Source organism: Micromys minutus (genome assembly GCF_963924665.1).
Source record: "Micromys minutus genome assembly, chromosome: 14".
NCBI lineage: Eukaryota > Metazoa > Chordata > Mammalia > Rodentia > Muridae > Micromys > Micromys minutus.
The window spans coordinates 45,166,924-45,172,493 of NC_137983.1; the positions used below are offsets into that span (position 1 = coordinate 45,166,924).

Genomic DNA, 5,570 nt, shown 5'->3' on the forward strand with positions numbered 1-5,570 from the left:
ATTGCATGTACAAGGAACACACACACACACACACACACACACACACAAACACACACACACCTGTGTTCCCCACAATGACTCTAAACACTCTGCTAACTAGTTCATTATCTAGTGTCCCTTTGGAAGAGACTGAATGAAGAAGGCCAATCAATTTCATAGAATGTCAACACTATAATATCCTTAATTATTTTTAAATCACACCTTCTACTGGGGTAAGTTTGCTGGTAACTATTTTCTTCTTTTAGAAAACATCAATCACACTCAAAAAGAAAAAAAGGGTGAATGAGCAACCCCTTTGTTCATCTTTGTCCACTCTCCTTGTGAAGATATCTCAGGTACCATTTAGTACTCTATAAACCCCAATGTTAGGACGTCTCCAAAGAGCTGTCATAGCCATATGAGACTTTCTGTGGACCCACAGTCTGAAGACTTCACATTGCTCTCAACCCTTGACTTTGTTAAAACATGTCTGCCTTCTTTATTCGCATTCACACAGCTGCTGCCCAGTGACCTAGAGCCACAGCTCTGTTTTCTGCAAAACTGATTGGGCAACTCAGGGAAGTAATCAGGCTTCCACTGTGCCTCTCAGAAGCAAGCATGCCAAAACAAACCCATGTCTCTACCAGTCTGATGGGCGGCACACCCTTGGCTGGTTCATAGCTCTGACTGATCCCTTTGTGTTTCTGGAGTCCTTGCCCCAGCATGCCAGGAGGGCTAGTCCCCTTCCAAATCAATCAGTCCATTGGTGCCAGGTGAGGTCACCTTACCTGGCATCCTAGAATTTGTACCCCAGTGGCAAGGGAGATGAAATCACTGTCTCCAAAGCCAGAGCAAGTACCCCTGAGAAAGCTTGTGGGATTGTCATGCAGAGATGGGACCATGGGAGTCTCTGCCAGAAGCACATGCATGCCAATACTGGTTATGTGTGCTCACTTCTGAAGGCCCAAGCACAGCAGGATGTAGTCTTCTGGACCCTTCCTTAGTTTCCCTTTACATTTTAGCCCCTTTGTCTCACTATATGGTAACATATGTCCGGGTTGCATGAGCCGCTATCTCTCATTTGCGATGGGCACTGATTGTGCCATTCTGCCTCTCCTTTCTTCTGGGAGGGCCCTATCACACAATCAGGTCTCGTCTTGTAAGACTGTCCATCGATGCCCCATGGTATTGTTTAGGGATCCTGAATAACTTCTCTGAAACCTGTGAGTTTGATAGCAGGGTGTCTGGCAGCCTCCTTTAGTCAAGGCACATAGAAGGTTAGGCTGTAGAAGGATAAGTCAGAGCAGGGAGAAGAAATCTTTAAGACAGAGTGTGTGTTTCATAGATGGTAAGAAAAGAAAACTAAAACAAAACAAAAGGAGAAAAACTTCATGTTTACATTTGGCCCCAGCATTTAAGAGGATGGGCCTTTTTCTTCTTGGCTTCAGGCAGGCACCACAGTGTTGAATTGAGCCAAGTTCAAGATGTCCTACACCTGGGCAGCATTTCCTCATCAGGAAAATGATAATAAATGAAAATAAATACTGAAAAATAGAAAGTATTTTACATTTAACTTTGACCTTTGAAACTTTAAATTAATATTTAATATTAAAGTATATGTATGAATATAGAATCTCTAAGCCTCATCTTTTACACCCTTTAAAGATTTTTACTTAGCTCTTTGTGAGCTGTGAATGTCAAGAACATGGAAGGCTGTATGCGAAGAGTTAGAGGGAGGAAAGAGAAAAGATGTAGTTAGAGCCTCAAAACTAAAAGAAAAAAAATTAAAAATCAGTACTGTATGACAACTCCTTAATAAAAGAAATATGAGCCTCAGCTACATACACAGGACAATATGGTAATAGCCTGTTAAACTATAGAACTTTGTAAGTTCCTAGGTAAACCTTACAGAAAACACAAGACAGTCTTTGTGCAGTACCCAGATAACCATGGAAACCGTCGTTGATTGGCAAGGACATTTGTAGTGATGTCAGCCAAAAGCTATGATCAATCTTGCTGTTAATGTCCTGTTAGGGACTCCACAGCTCCTGAGTTCCTCGATGGAGGAACTACTTTCTGCAGTAAACACCTCAACCCTACTCCTTTTGCAAACACTTGAGCCAAAATATTATAGGTAACTTAATTATATAAAAAAAAACTCAAATAAGGAAATCATTTTAGATGTGTAAACACCAACACATAACCAGAAGAAGTAAAGAGAATGTCGTTCTTCCAAGTTTTTACTAATTCTGTAGAAACAAGAGTGAGTTGAACACAATCCCAGAGAATTAAAAAAAAAAATGATTATTATAAATATGCTCAAATAATTTAAATAATAAGATTATACCCTGATCAAAAATACAAAGCAGAGGATAAAATATGAAGAAAGAAAACCAATTCAGCAAAGACATAGAAATGCTAAAGAAAAAAAAAATACTAGGTATCTGAAACGAAAACCCTAGTGCATCAAGTAAAAGTTTGTGGAAAGTCTTCGAGTTGAAACGAATCAAAGAAAGGGCAGAGGATGTGGGCCTGAGGACAAGGAGAAGGGGCTGGCATGGGTCAGGACAAAGAACTTAAAAGTAAGATTGCAAGACACAGTCAACTCTATAGAATGAACAAATCTACAGGCCAGGGGCATAGAGAAATTAGGAGAATCTTGCTCTAAAATCTTGGAAATCGTTTTCAAAAAAATCATAACCAAAACTTCTAAGAGTTAGAAAAATAGATATTGAAAATTAGATATGTAAATATTAAAAAAAGAAAAGGGATTGTGGGAGAAGGGCTTCTTCCTTTCCTCTGGCGGCAGCCATCAGGCGAGCCAAGATGGGTACATACAAGAACATCCAGGAGCTGTGGAGGAAGAAGTAGTCCGACGTGATGCGCTTTCTTCTGAGAGTCCGCTGCTGGCAATACCGCCAGCTCTCCGAGCTGCACAGGGCTCCCCGCCCCACCCGGCCTGATAAAGCGCGAAGGCTGGGGTACAAGGCTAAGCAAGGTTATGTCATTTACAGGATTCGTGTCCGACGTGGTGGTCGCAAACGCCCAGTTCCTAAGGGTGCAACTTACAGCAAGCCTGTCCACCGTGGTGTTAACCAGCTGAAATTTGCCGGAAGCCATCAGTCTGTTGCTGGGGAGAGAGCTGGGCGCCATTGTGGGGCTTTGAGGGTACTGAATTCCTACTGGGTTGGTGAAGATTCCACATATAAATTTTTCCGAGGTCATCCTCATTGATCCAATCCATAAAGCTATCAGAAGAAATCCTGACACCCAGCGGATCACCAAACCAGTCCACAAGCACGGAGAGATGCGTGGGCTGACATCTGCTGGCCGCAAGAGCCGTGGTCTTGGAAAGGGTCACAAGTTCCACCACACTACTGGTGGATCTCGCCGTGCAGCCTGGAGAAGGCGCTACACTCTCCAGCTCCACCGTTACCGCTAACACACGTGTTATTTGTAAAATTCATATCCAGTAAACAATTTAGGACAGTCAAAAATATTTAGAACAACAAAGAAAACTAGAAGAGAAGCATATAAAACACTAAACATACAGACCAGGCATTGAAGTCACATCTAAAGCCGTACATAAGGGGCAAGCCCGTCAGTGACAGCAGGTTTGCCAACGGAAAGAGCCTATGGGGCTTGGAAAGATTTATTTCTGATTCTGAGTGAACAGCCAACCCAGACTACTCCAGCCAGAAAATATATACCACAACAGAAGAACTAAAACCCTTCTTTTATAAGAATGGGCTAAAGGAATTTGTTACCACTAAGGCACCACGACAAAACATAAGAATTCTTTGGCTGAAGTGAAGACATGGGAAAAAAAAAAAATAACCCATAATAGAATGATATTGATACAAGAGAGAGAAAACACCAGCCCTCCAAAGTCAACAGAGTCCAGACATAGCTTTCAGTAATTACTCTGAATATTAACAGTTTCACTTCCCCAGTCAAAAGTCACAGACTAGTAGATGACTGAATTAAAAAGCAAGAACCACCCATGCGTTTTCTTGAAGAAATGCATCTCACCTTAAAAGACAGCTATTACTTCAGGATGAAAGAATGGAGAAAAAAATGTAATGGCTACTGTAAGTGTTGCTGTTCTCACGCCTAACAGAACAGGCATGAGAAAAGAGACAAGGATGTTCATTTCATACCGATTAAAGGAATAATCCATCATGTTACATTAAACAGAGATGTACCAACTTCATAAAGCAAATACTACTAGATGTTGTTAAGGCCTAGATGGAAAGTTAAGGCCTAGGTAACTGTTACCTGGATAACCTGCCATTATAAGGAAACTTTCTCATAGTTTTCTGCTGTTACTAGGAAATTTTCTAATGCCAAGATTGATTATACTGTTCTATTGTGTGTTCTTGTGAATCAATCACAATGGAAGTCAGGAGAACTATAAGTTTGGAGGTGAATCAACCACACAACAGTACTTCCTGCACACAGCTGTGTATAAGCTTTTATGGTAGAAACTGCCCCTGGGATAGATCCCAACGTGGGAGAAACACTTGTACTAATAGAAGAAACTATTTGGGGCTGGAGAGATGGCTCAGCAGTTAAAAGCACTAACTGCTCTTCCAGAGGTCCTGAGTTCAATTCCCAGCAACCGCATGGTGGCTCACAACCATCTGTAATGGGATCCGATGTGTCTGACAACACCTACAGTATATTTATATATAATAAATAAATAACTCTTAAATTAAAAAAAGAAACTATTTGGAATAAAACTTCCATTTTGAACAGTTAGGACATGAATATTAGACAAGTCTCCTGCCACAGTCGAATGTGTCAACCAATGGGAGCAGGGTAAGTGTACAGCAAAGACATGGTCCTAGGAAAATCCCTATCCCTAAATTCCTCATTAGTAATTTGTCACAGATGTTTATAAATCTTAACTGGGGGTCACGGTTCAGCTCCCGGGTTTGAATCATGTCTCTGATCAATCAGTCTCGGGCTGTGGTGTTCAATAAACCATGCCTAGTTGACTGAGATCAGTGTGAGTGGTTTGTACGGAGATTCCTAGACACCAACTGATGTAAAATTACAGATTAACCTTGGTGCAATAGTACGGGACTAGTTTTACTACTCCACTCTCAGTAATGTCAATGCTTGTAAAGAGAAAACAGAGAAACAGTGAATTAACTAACATCATGTCTGAAATGGACCCAATAGACATCTACAGATCTCTCCATACAAGCATTGCAGAATTCACATTCTCAGAAGCCCATGGAATTTTCTCCAAAAAGAACATGTGCTCAGGACTTTTATTATGAAGCAATGTCTAGTTTTTCATCAAGGATTTTCTGCATCTATTGAGGAGACTGTGATTTTTTTGTCTTTGTATCCATTTATGTAATTCATATTATCAAGTTATAAATATTAAACCATGCCTCTATATTTGGAATAAGGCCAACTTGGTTGTGAAGAATGATCTGTTTGTTTGATATTTTGTTGAATTTAATGTGCAAATATATTGTTGTAAGTCTCCGTGTGTATGTTCATAAAGAAGATTGGTTTATATTCTTTTTCTTTCCTTTTTTGTTTTTCCATCTTTACTCTGGGTATCAGGGTAAGAC

General features: G+C 40.5%; 1 pseudogene across 1 annotated transcript; it reads left to right on the forward strand.

The window, feature by feature from the left end:
• Positions 1-2,805: 2,805 nt before the first annotated feature.
• Positions 2,806-3,421, forward strand: LOC308429583 (large ribosomal subunit protein eL15-like; annotated as a pseudogene). Its single transcript has one exon. The product of its transcript is annotated as a large ribosomal subunit protein eL15-like (transcript).
• Positions 3,422-5,570: the final 2,149 nt, after the last annotated feature.